Below are 17968 nucleotides of genomic sequence, written 5' to 3'. Positions count from 1 at the left end.
GGATTGGGCAAAATAAAGGGAGTTAAGAGGAACAAACTTACAGTTACAAAATAAATAATCCATAGGGATGTAATATACAGCACATGGTCAATAATATCACAATGACTTTGGATGGGGACACATGGCTCCTAGACTCATCATGGTAATCATTTCATAATGTGTGTAAATGTCAAATCACTATATAGTACATTGAAGCTAACATAATATTGGACATCAACTACATTTGAATAAAAATTATAATTATCATATGCTGAAGCATATGACAGTGAACTAGCAAAGAGTGAACTCACCACTACAAGGTTTTCATCCTATTTCCCTAGTCCTTAATACAGCATTTAACTCTAATGGGGTTTTTTTCCCCACAAAGGTAAAACTGAAATTCTTTTTTAAAAAGTAAAATATATTTTTAAAGCAGCTTACAAAGTCCACTGATGCATAAAAGGTAAACATTAGAAAGACGGTTGCCCAGAATTATGCAAATGTGATGGCCACAGGCTATTCTGTGTGACAACTTTCAGGAAATAAACTTTGTGTTAATTCTAGGGAGGAACATGTGCCTCATGAGAGATATTTTAGAGCCAAGAGGCACATAATCAATAGTCTAATGACAAATCAAACTCAGAATTCTTGTCCCCCATGCAATACTAGAGAATAAACTCCTTAGGGGCAGGGGCCATGGGTGGGTAAATTAGTAAACAACTCTATTTGAAGATCCCATTAAACACAGCACATAACATGGGACCAGACAAAAAGTACCCAGCACGTATTTCCAGATTCACTGATTAATGACAATCATCAAAATGGCTGCTACTGTCCACATCAAGGAATCTGATGATCCTTGAACATATTTATTGGCTACTGTACAAATAATCTTATAACATCAAAGAAATTTTAAATGTCTCAATGTTGTTTTTAATCTTTGTCAATCTGATAGGTGAACATTTAAAAAACATATACTCCTTATAGGAACATGATTCATAATAGCCAAAAAAATGGAAACAAAGCAAATGTTTATCAACAGATGAACGGACACACAAATTGTGATATATAAATATGATGTAATACTATTCAGCCATAAAAAGAAAAAAATTGTACTGAAACACGCTACAACTCTGAATAACCTCAAAAACATTATGCTAACAGAAAAAATGTGGACACAGAAGGTCACATATTAACATGATTCCATTGATATGCTATATTCAGAACAGGTAACAGAGATGGAAAGCAGACGGGAGAGGGAGGAAATAGGGAGTGATTACTCAATGGGAACAGAATGTTTTTCTGGGGCTAATGAAAGAGTTTGAAACTAGAGAAAACAGGTGTTTTCATAGTGTTGTAAATACCCTAAATGTCACTGAATTGTATACTTTAAAATGCTAATTGTACGTTACATGATTTTCACCTCAAGTTAAAAAAATTACACTCCCACCAGTGTAGGAGGATACCTACACACAAGGTATTATGTCCCATAGCCTTTCACTTGGGACATGTCAGCAGGACCTTACAGCTGTGCATCCCCTTGATCTAGAATTTCTAGTTACTGGAATTTATTCTAAGGCAGTGGTTGGTTCTCCACCAAAGACAGTTTTCCCCCAGGGAATATTTGGCAACGTCTGGAGATATTTTTGGTTGTCACACTGGGAAGATGCTACCAGCATCTCGTGGGAGGAGGCCAGGGATACTGCCAAACATCCAATCGTGCACAGGACAGCCTCCACAAGGAGGATTATCCAGGCCAAAGTGTCGGTAGTACCAAGGTAGAGAAATCCTGTCTTAAGGAAATAATCAGGTAAGTACACAGTGATGCGTGGGCACAGATGTCACTTTAGCATGTCATTGTTATATTTTTATATTATATTTTATATAATAGTGAAAAGTTGTAAACAGCCCTCATGTCCATCAAAGAATAGCTAAATAAACTAGGATTCACTCATCAACTGGAATACGAAGCAACCAACAAAACGATGATGTAGATCCACGCAGAAAGTCTGTTAATTTACAGACACATTAGGCTCCTTGTTAACCAGTCAAGATGACACTACTGTCCTGTCAACAGTGGGCACCGTTGACCTGCTTTCTGTCCCAGCTTTGTTCACACATGTGCAGTTTCCAGAGTAGTGCCTGGCACATAGTAGGTGCTCATTAAGTCTTGGATGGATGAATATCCATGAATATTTATTAATTTTCAAATTTTTAAGAGAAAGTCCTGTACAACGAAACTACTAACATTTTGAAAGCTTTTTCACTATGTTCCTTATAATCCAATTCTGAAGACAGCTAATTGGACATGTTAGGTGCTTTCATTGAACCACTTTAGTTGTTCTAAAGGTCTAAATCCTCTTAGCTCTTTGACATAAAAGACTTACCTAAAGATACCAAACCAACTTAGGAAATTCAAATATTAGTAACGTTGGACCTCAACCACAGTGTTGGTGAGCCACCGCTGACCCATTTGTCGAGGATCTGTCTGTGTTTGAGTACAATAAACAAGGCTTTCCAATATCTACCCAGTAACTCCTGCTTTTGACATTAACTGGCTAAAGCCTCTGAGTGTGTGTCATTAGGGGAAGAAACTACCTAGTCTGTCAATGATGACAAGTTAATGGAAGAAAAATCCACCAGCTTGCTATTCCCAAACTACTGGAAAGCTGTGATTCTCTTAAGGGCTCTTAAAAACAATAACAACAAAAATCATTTTCTTTGAGTCTTCCCTGGGGAACAAAAGAGTAAACCCAAGAGCTGTTGTTCATTTGACATGACTGAGCATCTTGTATGTTGCTTTAATTTGTGACACTTCTGTTCACCATGCCTCCTACTTTGGTAATAATTAAACAAGGAATTTCTACCAGAGTTTAGTCCTGATGGGCCACACGTAAAGTCTGCCTGGCAGGACTCAGGTCAGCGGGGAGGCTGTGAAATGCAGATCCTCAGCTCCAGTTCCTACAGGTGCATGTCTCACACCGACTACCTCCCTCATCCCAGAGACGGTGGGGTGTGTGGGAGCCCATGCCAGACAGAGGGACCCATGCCTCTCACCTTCCAGTGTGCAAGACTTGAGGCCCAGATGCCTTGCCTTCCAGGTTTTTAGATGGAAATGGAAATTCTGATTTTTATGTAAATTCCTATGATATTTTTTCTTTTGGTCCGTAGTTAGATTTTTTTAAAACACTAAGCAGGCCAAACCAAGCACATCTGTGGGCCACCAGCTTGCAGTCTCTGAGCACCTTACCTTGAGTTTGATGCTGACCTCAATTCTTTCTGCTCCTGGAAAGTCACCTGAACAGAGGGACAAATCGTTATGCAAGGACCCTTTGGGCTTGAATTTGCTTTTCATCTTTATCTCATGAGTTTCCTAATACAATTCTGGGGCAGAGGCCTCTCTTGAGACTAAGCAGTTGTCTTCCCTCCAGATCACTTCTGTCTTTGGAAGGCACATTAATTACACCCTTGAAATCAATTTTCCCCTCTAGTCAACTGGATAATAGGATTACAGGCCCTCTTCCTAGAAAGGGCGCTTAGAAAAACATTAGTAGATTATCACAATCTGGATTCCCTTGGCCCACATCATCCTAGATTCCAGCCAAGGCAGGGCAGCCAGTGCAGATTTGAACTCAGGCTGGCTGGGGCAGGAAATGAATGGCTTCCTCTCAGCGGCCCAAGAGCTTGGCAGAGAGGAATGATGTGCTGGCCTCACAGCCACTTCAGATACTGGCTGTCACCCCACAGAACCTGGAGCATCCCTCCCCTAAACATTCACCCTTCAGCCTGCGGCCCCTCCCTTCCCCTGCATTCTTCTCCACCCCCAAGCTTCCCATGTCAAACACACAGAGAGCATCTCCAGACTCCTTCTCCATCCAGGAGGGGCTTCCCGGGCACTAAGGAGCAAACACAAACCTCCCTATAAGCTGAAGGAATCCGATATGATGGTTACACACAGCGCATAGAAAAGACAGTGGAGCAAGGGGAAATAGACCCCCAACATCTGTCACAGAGAGGCCATTTCTACTTTGTAACTTGAGGTATCCAACAATGAAGTAAATGCATTGCCCAGATGGTGAGCTCCACACCATGAGAGGTATTCAGGCATCAACTGTCAGTGCAGAAGTCTCTTTGCATGCCTGGGTGGGAGATTGGACCTCACAGCCACCTAACCATTACTTTCAATAACAAAGCCTTACACTCGTACAGGTTTGATGGGAAGAAAGTCCTTGTGCTCATGCCATCTTCCTTTTAATGCTCACGAAAACTCTTAAGAGAGAAGCTTTACGCCTTTTTTACAGAGAAGAAAATGGAGGCTCAGAGAGGTTAATTTAACAGGACAGAGAGATGCCTTCTTAGAGAAGGTCCATTTCCAGCTGGGTCCAGAAGTCCAGCATCAGGGCAGGAGCGTGGGGGGCACATTCACATTCGGAGATCGGTAAACTGACCCAAACTGACATTTTCCAAAGCACTCCCATTACTAGATGCCACCAAGTCCCCAGCACGCCAACTGCACAGGTCTACCACAGGAGGCGCTGGGACGCTTCATCCCAGAGAACACGCTCCTTATATGGTACCTAAAGACTAGAGCAGGATGCGAGGCGTGATGAGAGAACCTGGACATCCCTGTAGCAGAGGATTGGAGATGGCAGTTTGAAAACAGGAAACAGCCCACAAAACCCTGCCTGAGTCAGCCAGTCAGCCCCGTTCCCACCAAGCCCTATTTCTGGACACACATGCATAACTTGCCCAGCTCCTGAAGGCTTTAGAATTTGTATGAATTAGCCTAGCAATGTGGGGACCAGTTAAGGGAGGACGCATCAGGCAAGAGATAAGGGAGGGGACCTGACCCAAGGCAACAGCAGTGGGCTTGGATCGGAGGCCTGCTTGAGACAGGTCAGGACAGAGTGGGTGGGATTAGGACAGAGGGAACCAGGAGGTGGAAGGCTAGGATAGCAGGGTAGGCTCTCAGGACAGGGGGAATTTGGTTTTCTTGCTAATAACATCACATCCCTGCAGAGTTCTTTTTTCTGTTTGCTAGGAGAAAAGTCAGAGCTGGAGGCACAGCTCAGAGTTTTCTGTGTAAAGGTTATATCTGAAAGTTCGCATAGATGTAAGCAGCAAGAAAGAGGATATAGAGAGGACGGGAGCCCGGGACTGACTGCATGCGGCAGAAATAGATTCTGAGTCTTTGAACCTCCTACCACAGCTCCGTCCAGGAGACTGCTGTTTGTGGACTAAGGCGGAGCAGCCCTGGGGATCCAGGAGCAGGAACCTGGGTTAAGCACCACCCTTGGAATGAGCAAATTCTTGCCATTTTCATTCTTCTGTCTGTCTTTTCAGGAATCAAGTTCTTAGGAGTTTGGCTAGGTATCTGTAGCAATCCACAGATACATTTCCAGGAAGAGCTTCCCTAGATCCTGGGAAAGGGGTTGACGATATTCCCATTTTACAGAAGAAAGTTAAGGCGTTGAGCCTAGACAGTTTGCCAGGACTAGAAATAACTCAAGCTCCCCTACCTCAGAAGCAAGTCGAGAAGCAATGGCGCCCTCCTGGTCTGACTCTGGGGACATTTTCACAGGCCTACGATGGGCTGTATTTCACAGGGCTGAGCCCTCCACAGTGGAAGTGCTGGGACTTTTTTCTGCCCATGTGCCTTTTTACATTCATTACTTTGCATCTTCATTTCTTTTGTTGCAATTAAATTTTTTGTTTCTGATGTCCTTGTCACTCTCAGACCACAATTGGTCCTAAAAGTCCAGACACTTTGAATTATGGCCACCACCCACAATTTAATCCAAATTAACATCCTTGACATAACTTGGAATGTATCTATAGCTTTTCTTTAACGTGATTAATAACAATGTTTGAAAGACTGCAAAAAAAAAAAAAAAAAAAAACCATCCAGGTTACGTTTGATAGCCTAAGCTTGTATCACCAGTCCACCTCTTGGCCAGAAGAGAACAGGAAACCAACAATTAACATAACTCCCCCAAGACAGCATCCAGTTAGAGAGGGAGGGATAGTTCCCCTGAACACAATCAGGGTGCTTTACAGGTGATCCTAACCACTCATCTGGAGACAAGCATGCTGATTCTGGGGGAAGGTACCTCATGGGAGCTCATGCGTGACCACTCATTCAAGAAAGCATTCTCAGCAGATGATGAGACAGAGTCCAGACTGTCTTCTCCTTCCCATCTTCTCAAATCCATGCAGAGACAACGGGGAGAGCAAATGTAGAGCAAACAGTTAGGGGCTGGGTTTGGAGCATGTTCAGAAGTTCAGCGCAGTGTTTAAGCAACTCATTAATGATTGCCAAGTGAGCAAGCAAATAGCCAACCTTGAACTCAGAAACATTCTTGGAGAATTTTTTTTTAAATATCCCTTGGTGGGGGGATGTATAGTTCAAGTGGTAGAGCACATGCTTAGCATGCATGAGGCCCTGAATTCAATCCCCAGTATCTAAAACACATAAACAAAATTACCTCCCCCCTCCAAAAATGAAACAATAAATAAATAAATAAATAAATAAATAAATAAATAAATAAATAAATAAATAAATAAATAAATAAATAAATAAATATTATTTTTTTAAAAAATCCCTTGGGAAAGAGGGATTTCAAAAAATCTTTGGAGCCAGAACCCTGCCGACACCCCCCTGCACCACAGCCATGGCCCACAGTGATAGACTGATCACCATCTCATATCCAGGCTGCCTAATGGGGGCTGGGAGAGTGGCTTCCCAGTCAAGGAGACCAGGACTGAGTGGCTTTAAAGAGTTAATGTTTTCAAAAGCTTTCTGAGTGCTTTGATGGGAGCAGGTGCAGCACTACAAAGCAGCCTTTCATCGTTGCAAACAGTCTCTCTCTTCCCACCAGCTCCACCCGGCTAGTCCTAACAAACCCCACCAAGACCGCCGCCTCCAAGAGGTGAGGATGGCAGGCAGCTAGCTCACAGTACGTGCCTGTGAGCCTCCCTAGGTCTCTGGTCTTTTTCCCTTTGCCTAACGCACCTTGGCTAATTTCGCCCGGGCAATGTCATCAGTGGCACAGGTGGCCCTGCTTCGATGCTCTGTGCCATCTGAGGAAGCAGAGAAACACTTCTGCAGGGAAATGAATGCAAAGAGAGTCTAATCAACAGGAAGGGTGCAATTAGAGCCAAGTTCAGCACTCTTCAAAGGTGTGGCTATTTTCCTCCCAGCTTTCCCTCTTAAGGGGTCTCTGACCTTGGGAGGGGCTTGGCAACAACTCTCACAGGGAACTCCCTAGCTAAACCAGCAAACTTCCCACCTATGTTGGATGTCTTCTGCAAGCCAGAAAAGGGCTCCTTATTACTAAAGGTGGTTGAGTTTGGAGCCACGTTTCCCCTCTTGCATACCCTCAGCAACGCCATCAGGGCTGGAGGAGAGGGGGGCTCAGTGTAGACCTGTGTGCAGCTAGTGGTCTGAGGTGCCCTGGGCCATAGCATCCCGTGGGTCATCATGACCACATGCAGAAAGTCAGCTGCTCTGCCAGGCTGCAGGGAACAGACTTCTGCCCATGCGACCTCAGGGAATGAGGGGTTAGAGTCTGATGGCTGGGGAAGTGAGGCAGGACAGGAAGTAGGCCAAATGCCAGGCACTATTTTCTGGGTTTGAATCTTGGCACCCACTCCTCATCAGCTGTACAGTCTCGGGGAAATTTCTTAATACTGCAGGTAAGTACTATTGTTATCTCTGGTTTGTAAAGGAAACGATCCTCATGTTATCTCAGAGCCTTGACAAGCTGAGAGGGAAATGCTTAGCACAGTACCAGGTCCACAGTGAATGCTCAGTAAATGCTGGCCAGTGATATCATGCTTTCTGCTGCTGTGAGTGACACTGATGTGCTAGTACGTGTTGGCAGGAATTCTGAAAAAGAATCAGTAGCCAGGCATTTTAGGAAAAGCCACAGACATCCTCCCCTGTGAGTTTGACAAGGCAGTTTTCAGTGGGACCTCTCAGAGTCATGAACATGTTAAAGGCATGTTTAAGTTTCCTTACCTATTTTTGGCTACAAAGGATACCTGTAAACATCAAAATACAGGAATGCTATGAAGATCAAACTGAGAAATGCTGAATTAGCACATTCTCAGTTCATTTTCTCTCCCCAAATAAAATACTAGCATACACACTCCCCTAGGGACATGAGACCTCACACAGCAGGTGAACTGGGAACTGGGAACTGGGCAGCCAGTGGCAGGAAGGGTCTGGCCAGCCCACAACTCGGATATCGGCTTCCTCCACGACTCACATCTCCCTCCCGCCAGGTGGGATCATTCCAGTCTGGAGGCTACTGTTCATTTATCTTCTATTTTGCTTCTGGACTTACTAAATTTGGAGGTTTAGTTTTGTTTTTGTGTTTAATATCTAACTATATCTCTCCTCTCTTTTTTTAATAAAAAACAAAAACTTGGAAATTGGAATGAGACAACTGGGTTGTTTATTACATCAATTTCATCCTTTCCAACCTTTGTAAAAAAATAACTTTGGGTCAGTTCGGTTCACTTTCCTAATGTCTGCAGCCCCAACTGAGAGCTTTCCTTGTTATTACAAAATCTAAATTAGGAAAATGCTTCTTCCCCCTAGGAAAGATTTCTTCTTTTTAATTATATAGGAGCAGGGCAATGCAAGGCCACCCCAAAGCAAGGCCCTAACTGGCGGAGGTGAGCTCCAGGCCCCTCTGGAATATCTCTTGCACTGTTTCTTGAGCAAAAAGAGACCTTAGAGCTTGCCAGCTGAACTCGGCAACTTCCAATTCATCGTTCCATTCCTGTCCTTCGAAACCTCCATGCCGGGTCAGAGGCCTGCTCCACCTCACCAGGGATTGCAGGGTTTTCCAATGGTTAAAAAAAAAAAAGACCCTGAGAAACCTGAGTTCATAACCTAAAGGTAAAAATTAGCAAATCAGAATTTTCCAGCCCTTATGTCTTGGTCTTTTGAGTTTTCACCCTTAGCAGAAAACTCAGACTTGTGCCCACATGTGACTTTTCTAAGGATAAGCTGGTGAGGGCCTTGGAACAGAGAGTGATGTGGTAAATGGGAGTCCCAATTGCATAAACTGTAGCAATATTTTTTTGTAACTGTCTCCTAAGGCAAAGGAAACAATAGCAAAAATAAACAAATGAGACCTAATTAAACTTAAAAGATTTTACACAGGAAAGGAAGGGCAGAGGGGCAATATAGAGGAAGGGGAATTAAGAGGTACAGACTACTATATACAAAATAAGCTACAAGAATATATTGTACAACACGGAATATAGCCAATATTTTATAATAACTATAAATGGAGCATAACTTTTAAAATTGTGAATCACTATGTTGTATGCCTGAAACTTATATAATATTATAAAAACAACTATACCACATTAAAAAAAAAAATAAACAAGGAAAAGGAAAAAAAAAAAAGGGCGTCCCAATTGGCTTGTCCACTTGGCCCTTAGGTGGGGTATAAGGTCATTGCTTTGGTTCCTTCCTATACTCCAGATTGCCTTCATACAGTCAGATCTGGCCCCAACAGGCCAATAAAGGGTTTAAAAGTTCAGTCTCTGAGGTCAGCCTGCTCTGGGCTTGACTTTCAGTTGTGCGACCCAAGGCAGGCAGCCTAACATCCTCAAGGTTCACTGGCCCAGACTCGTGGACAGGAAACTAACAACTGTCCCACAGATCAACATGGTGGTTCTTCCCTCAGCTCCTGGACAATAATTAATGCCAGCCAACATTCACTGAGGACTGAATACCATCATTAGTAACTAACTAGCGGGCACTTAGCTCCCCAAAAGAGATGGAGAAAGAAAAGGTTCACTCAGTCAAGAGGTTAACCACAGCATAAAAAAGGAGAGAGCCCTGGCATAGATGCTGCCCCACCTTATTCTGGTGAATGTGTGAAAGAGGCGGGACAGGAATCATTACCTCCTTTCCACCTACAGGTGTGAGAAACTGGGAAATGCGACGGGATTTGCCCACATGTCCGGGCAGCAGAAAACCCAGGTCTGGGGTCCAGATCTTCTGTCCCCAAATCCTCCATTTCTCCCACTAGGCTTATGCTGTTTCCCACTACAAAACACGAGTTCTGTCCTTCATAATCTTCCCAGAGAGCCAACTCCGTAACCCAGCAGTTCAGGAAGGCAAGTTCACTCATTAGAGTCACCTTGGGAAAAGCCAAGGGAACCCTGCACAGGTGCCTCTCATCCTGGTCCCCAAACTCCACTGCTCTTCAGTGTGGATAACCAGACAAGATTTGACCCAAGTCTTCCTGACATTTCTTCTATCCGCCCTACTACATTTAAAACCACCAGCCCTGCCCAGGGAATGGGAGCGCTGGAGCAAGTTCATGGGCCCATGTCATAAGAAAACTGGTGACTTTGAGAATAGGTTAAATGGTAATGAAAAAAATCAAGCCTCAAAAAAAAAATCACAAAAATAGTAACTTAAGACATTACAAGACCTGCATGGCCTTTGAGATTAAAAATGAAACATTTCTTAGAAAGTGATTATTGACTTGATATCTTAAGACTCTCCACCACAACTGCTATAGATTATGCCCTCATTACCACTACGTTCTCCAGCTTGGGGCCTTTTTGATTCACCCCAAGACCACATTGAAGCTTCCTAATTAAAGCCCTACCTCTCGCCTCCAGGTCATTGTGTCTACAATAAGTCTCTTAAAGTACTTTCAACGTTGTGTCCTATGTTCAACATCTTTTGCCTGGTAGTCAAAGCTCTCAATAGCCTGATCTCAAATTAACTGCTGGCTTTCCCTCTTTGCTTCCTGCACAGCCCAGCACTGCAGCCAGAAAGCTCTCCTGGGGAGGGCTCTTGCCTAAATGGCAGAGGGAAGGGTTTCCCAAACTCCTCTAACTCCTCCTCCTCCTCTGCTCCCACCACCACGCCCACCGCCCAAATACCTGTGATCAGGTAAGTCTGGGAAATGTTGTTTACTCTATCCCCCTCCCTTATTTCCACCTTTTGGGAATTCACAGTGCACACTGACATATTAATCCTGCAGTAAAAGTGTACACAGAACCCATTTCAACACAGGGCCCTCCATACTTATTTCCCCACCAGCCCTTTTTGCAGATAACACCTGCAGAACTGCTATTCCTTGAAATGCTCTTTGAGAAACATTTTCTTAGTGGTCAAGAGAAATTCTTTTAACTTTTCTGGGCCTAATAATTAAAGTGGCCAATGCTCACACCTGGCAGGAGTCTTCTGAGGATTAAAACACTGAACACAGTACAGGGCACATAGGCAGTGCCCAATAAATGGCAGCATTAAAATTTCTTTGAGAAATAATACATTCAATATGGGCACAAATCTTAAGTGAACAGTTCAATGAATTTATATATATATACATACACACACACACCCCCATGTAAACACTACACAGATCAAGAAAAAAATCTCTCCAGCACACCAGAGTTCTCCCTCAAGCTCCCTTCGAAATAGCTTCCGACCAGAGGTAACCAATTACTCTTTCTTCTATTATATAGATTAGGTTTTCCCTTTTCTAAAACTTCCTATAAATAGAATCATATAGACTCTGCTATTTCATGTCTGGCTTCTTTCACCCAACATTATATCTGAGAAATTCATTCATATTCTATGTAACAGTCTAGTCTATGAAAATACCATGATTACATATCCATTCTCCTGTTGGTAGACATTCGGTTTGTCTGCAGTTTGGGGCTAGTGTGAACCATGCTGCTAGGAACCCATTTTTTGAGGGTCTAATATGCTGGGAGTAAAACTGCTGGGTCATAGCAGAAGTGTATGTTGAGAATTAATAGAGGAAGTTATTATTTTTACCACCACTAAAATGCCCTGCCAAGACACATTCCCATCCCTGCCACGACTTAAACACTATGTAGGATGAAGGAGGTGCTTCCTAGGACATGGAACTTCCAGTGCTAAAGTCAGGAAAGTCCCTGGTTAATTGGATGAGTTGGCCAATCTACCACCCAGTCTACAGCACTCTCACCCCAATGTTCACAGCAGCACTATGTACAATAGCCAAGACCTGGAAGCCACCTAAATGTCCATCCACAGATGACTGGATAAATAACATGTGATATATATACAATAGAATACTACTCAGCCATAAAAAAGAATGAAATAATGCCATTTACAGCAACATGGATGGACCTAGAAATCATTATACTAAGTGAAGTAAGTCAGACAGAGGAAGGCAAGTATCATATGGTATCACTTACATGTGGAATCTAAAAAAAAAAAGATAAAAATGAACTTATTTATAAAATAGAGACTCACAGAAATAAAAAAAACAAACTTATGGTTACCAAAGGGGAAAGAGGGGAATAAATTAGGAGTTTGGGATTAGCAGATAAAAATTACTACATATAAAATAGATAAACAATGAGGTCCTAATGTATAGCACAGGGAAATACATTCAATATCTTGTAATAATCTATAATGAAAAAGAATATGAAACATATATATGTATAACTGAATCACTAAGCCATACACCAGAAACTAATACAACATTGTAAATGAACTATACTTCAACTAAAAAAAAAAAAGAAAGAATGTAGGGCACAACTCATATCCTTATTCCTCTAATTGTGTTAAGGTACTACCCCTACTGCATAACCTTCCCTTATACCAGTGGTTAATCCTAACAACACATCAGAATCTCCTGGGGTGTCTTTCAGATTATCTATGCCTGAACTGATTCAACCAGTTAATTCAGAATCTTGAGAGCAGTGGAGGGTTGGTGGGGGAGCTATGTTTAAGGGTTTTTTTTAAAGTGCACCAAGTGACTCTAATATGCAGCTAAGTGCTGAGAAACATTGTCCAATACTCTAGTCTTGTCATTTTATAGAACTGGCATGGAAGAACATAAAGGGGCTGAAATAATGCCCCTGAATGCTTGGTCTCTAGAAATGACTAGAGTAATTCTGGGCGACTCAGACTCACATGCATTCACAACCAGTGATGAAACTGAAATAATAATTCTACCTTTATGTTCTATGGAAATTATCCTTAGAGTCTCTAGAAGCAAAAGTGCTGGATAAACATGAGACATTCATACATTTCTATGACCTGTAAAATAGTATCTTCTGAGAGCCTCTCATACTTCTGCCATTTTCCACATCCTTAACATCTTCAAAAATTGGATGCAGAAAGAGACCCAATCTCTTTCCTCAAGCACCTAGATGCTTTAACACATACTACAGAAAAACCCCTGCAGACCCACATTTCTGTTGTGGGGAAAATGATTTAGCTTTACTATTGTCAACTTTCGCTTTAATATTCTTAGATCTTTCCATATGACATTACACAGTTAATTTCATACTGTATGCACTTATCTAACATTACCAGTGCATATCAGCCTCCCCCAGAAAAGCTTTTAGGTGGCAGTGTTCTTCAGAGCTGATTTCCTCCCTCCCGTCATCACAGTATAATGCCATCAGCAAATTAGTCATTACATTCCACAGAACCCTCCCTTGTCAGTTGCTGAATAGTCAATTAAAGTATGGACAAACGCATTTCACACTCATTAAAAAAAGAATTACAGCCGTTGCTTCTGCTTTTCAAATTAAGGGATAACATCTATGTAATATGGAGTTACAGAGACTTGGCTTAACAAAATGGTTATTTAAAAGAACAGAAAATTGGATTTAGAGGAAAACTCTGTGATCAAGACAATGTGACTTTCCAGAAACAAGGAATATAAAATCTGTTAGCCTTTCTAAACGCACAAAATTGAAAGACCCCAGGGAACCATAAACTCTAACCTAATATCAATAGTATGTTGAAAAGCCAGAATGTTAATTTCCTCCAGCACTGGAGAGGATTTGTCTCACTAGCAAATTTTAGATGGAAACACCACGTCAAAAATAATTCTCCAATGACTCTGAGCATTTTACCAATGACAACAGATTTGAAATGCATTTTAGAAGCAATGAAAGGGAATTAAATAGATTTCTAGTGCTATAAAGCTTAATATTACTTTAGAAAGTGTTAAACTGCTCATCTTCCTTGCAGCTCATTTGGTACCTTGTAAGCACTGAAGAAAAACTAAGTGCAGGAGCACTTTATTAATGTACCAGAAGCCTTGGCATGCCTAACAACTTCAGAAAGTTTTTGAGAGATCTAAAATAAAATAGTATGTGAATTCCTAAAAGCCTTGATGGAAAATATCACCAGCTATCACCTAAGAGAGCTGCCTCTAGCTCAAGGACCAACTGTAAATTAGGGATATTTTATTCTGCAAGAACATTCAGAAGTAACTGCGATGTATTATGCTTCCCATGAAAATAATACAAAGATTCTAGTGAGTTTTTAATTGTTTGCTAAATTGGTCCAATTTTATTCAAAATGGCCTTTAAAGACCTACACACCAAGATTATTTCAGTAAGAAAGTTGTCAGCCCACCTGGCCTGAAAGTAATAAAAGCTGAACCCCAGAAGCATGCCAGAACTCCAGGAGTGAGCTCACATGTGCTTCTTAATAAGACAGGATTTGATTTACCAGCCAGCCTTGACCTCACCACACAAATAGGTCTGAATGCAGAAAACTCCTAATTTGGGGTATAAGCAAGCCAAATTGGGGTTGGCTAAGATTTTAGAATGTGAGTTAATGCCCTGTGACATCACCCTGCCCACACTCCCCCTTACTTACATGCTCCAAGAATGTTTTCATGGTCAAATGCCAACCATTCTAGTAAAGATTTCAACAGAAATAAGCTAGAGAAACTCAGAAATTTGACCTGGTTACCAATTGGCTACTAGTATAGAGTCCCTCATTTCCTTTAGAAATGGTTCTAACCTGGAGGATTCAAGACTTCCCACTTTTAAGTAAAGATTGAGTAACAAATATCAGATTTACCCACCTGCCTTAAATAACTGGAAAATTGGACAAAATATATGAGACAATGGTTTTCCAGACATCAGACAATAGGCAACACAGGACTCTGATACCTGAGAAGGAAAACCAAACTATACCAGCTTACTGCCTGGAAGCAGTTTCCAGGCCTCAATGCAGGGATGGGGAACAGAGCACAGCTGATTCTCTAGGGTAAGGAAACAGAAATCAGATTTTAGTGGCCAAGGCACCCAGAATTTGCAAGACAGTGTACTGGAGAAGGGAGGTGCACAGAAAGAGAGCTCCAGAAACCTGTCGTGGGCCCCCTTAAGTAGTGGTTGAGTACCAACCTGAATATGTGTCAGAAGACACTACCCAAGGCTGGGGAAAGGGCCACCAGAAAAGAATGACATTAGAAACTTCACTCCTATCAGCTAGAGTGAAAAGACATCATAAATACATGGGGCACCAGATAGATTTCTAAAAGAGGGAGGGAGGTTGTAAATTAGCCCTAGATACTGCTTTGGATTTGCCCAAACAGAGCCTAAAAGCAAACATTGAAAGGATTCAACTGATTCTAAAGAACTACATTCTTGGTGGGGGGAGGGGGAAGCCAACACTTTAAAGGAATAAAACAATACAACATAGCAATAACATAAAATTCATAAGGACAAGTATCCAATCAGAAATAAGTAGACAGCAAAGATACAGGAAATTATGACCCATTTCCTAGAGAAAAATTAATCAACAGAAACAGGCCCAGAAGCAACAGAGACGATAAAGCTATCAAATAAGGATACTAGAATAACTATTATAAATATGCTCTACATGACCAAGAAAGTTGAAGAAACCATGATCATGTTGAAGAGAGAAATAAAAGATATTAAAGAGTTCCCCCAACCCCAAAACCATCTTGGGATGAAGAAAATATAATATCTGAAATGAATGATTCATTGGATGTGATTAATAGCAGTTTAAACCATGTGGAAAGAAATTTTAGTAAACTTAAAGACAGAGCAATAGAAACTATCCAAAGAGAAACAGAAAGAAGAAAGACTGAAAAATAAATAATGCATCAGTGACCTGAGGGACAAAATAAAACCAAGTACCTTGTATGTAATTATAGTCAAGGAAAAGAGATGACAGGGTAAGACAGAAAAAATATCTGAAAAAATTAATGGTTAGTGAGTTCTCATAATTCTCTCTATTGAATAGTTCATTTTTCCCCTACTTAATTGGAATCATAATAAATTCCCATGTTTGCTTACAGCTGACCCTTAAAAACTCTTGTCTAAAGCTGATAAATGCTAATTAAAAAAAAAAAGCAACTCAATAGCCAAAGTTTTGAAAAATAAGAATGGAGTTGGAAGTGAGGCTGCATCTTCCTCAAGTCATCACTACGTTAAACTCGCAACATGTAGGTGGCTGAAAAACAGTTCTTCTAGTCAAATTTGATTGAGTGCTAGTGCTCTGGATCTTATAAGGATTCTGTTACAAGCAGAATATACATTTAGCAGATTATCAGCCAAGAGTTCATTAACTATATTTTCATTTATCTATTTTTCTGAAAATTGCCTGTTTATATCCTTTTCTTATGGCTCTATTGAGTAGTTTGGCTTTGTTATTGATTTATAGCTTTATACAGTGTGGTTTTTAATTATTTAATATTACAGACATATATATATTATATATAAGTATACTTATATTTTTATATGCTATAAATACTAGATAATACACATAATTACATATACAATATTCTCTTGAGCTGTCTGAACTTTATGTTACATTCGGCCATTGGTATCATGGGGGATTGGTTCCAGGACTCCCCCAGATACCAAAATCTGGGAATGTTCAAGTCCCTTCTATAAAAGTGGTGTAGGGAATGGCAGGACACGAGCTCACCTCTCCTTGTGACTACAACAAAACCACAACTGACTGCTCAACAACCAATGAAAAAAAGATTGGAACCTAGCAAAAAAGATCTTCTTCAATTGGAAACATAAAGAGGGAACCACAGTAGAAAGGGGAACCCTCCTACACTGCTGGTGGGAATGCAGTTTGGTGCAGCCACTGTGGAAAACAGTACAGAGATTCCTCAAAACACTAGGAATAGACTTACCATATGACCCAGGAATCCCCCTCCTGGGCATATATCCAGAAGGAACCTTACTTCAGGATGACACCTGCACCCCAATGTTCATAGCAGCGCTATTTACAATAGCCAAGACATGGAAACAGCCTAAATGTCCATCAATGGATGACAGGATAAAGATGTGGTATATTTATTCAATGGAATACTTACTCAGCCATAAAAACCGACAACATAACGCCATTTGCAGTAACATGGATGTCCCTGGAGAATGTCATTCTAAGTGAAGAAAGCCAGAAAGAGAAAGAAAAATACCATATGAGATCGCTCATATGTGGAATCTAAAAAAAAAAACAAAGAACAAAAACAACAAAAACAAAGCATAAATACAAAACAGAAATAGACTCATAGACATAGAATACAAACTTGTGATTGCCAAGCAGGCAGAGGGTAGGAAGGGATAGACAGGATTCCAAAATTGTAGAATTGATAAACAAGATTATACTGTATAGCACAGGGAAATATACACAAGATCTTATGGTAGCTCACGGAGAAAAAAATGTCTCAATGAATATATACATGTTCATGTATGACTGAAAAATTGTGCTCTACACTGGAACTTGACACAACATTGTAAAATGATTATAAATCAATAAAAAATTTAAAAAAAAAAAAAAGAGGGAACCACAGTGGGATGGTAGGAGGATCACGCTCACGATATAATTGGGTCCCACACCCCACAGTGGGCGACCCACAAGCTTAAGAATAATTAAGTCACAGAGGCCCTCCCATAAGAGTACGAGTTCTAAGCCCCACACCAGGCTCCCCAGCCAGGGTTTCTGGCATTGGGAGGAGGAGGAGACCCCAGGACATCTGGTTTTGAAGGCCAGAGTGGTTTAGCTCCAGGAGCCCCACAGGACTGAGGGAAACAGACTTCATTCTCTTAGGAAACATACACAGAATCTCGAGTGCACCAAGTCCAAGGGCAGAGGCAGTGATTTCATAGAACCTGGGCCAGGCCTGCTGCTGGCTTTGGAAGGTCTCCTGGGGACATAGGG

This window comes from Camelus bactrianus, chromosome 9, assembly GCF_048773025.1.
Source record: "Camelus bactrianus isolate YW-2024 breed Bactrian camel chromosome 9, ASM4877302v1, whole genome shotgun sequence".
NCBI classification, from domain to species: domain Eukaryota; kingdom Metazoa; phylum Chordata; class Mammalia; order Artiodactyla; family Camelidae; genus Camelus; species Camelus bactrianus.
The sequence above is the reverse complement of the archived record's forward strand: the minus strand, read 5'-3'. Positions refer to the sequence as shown.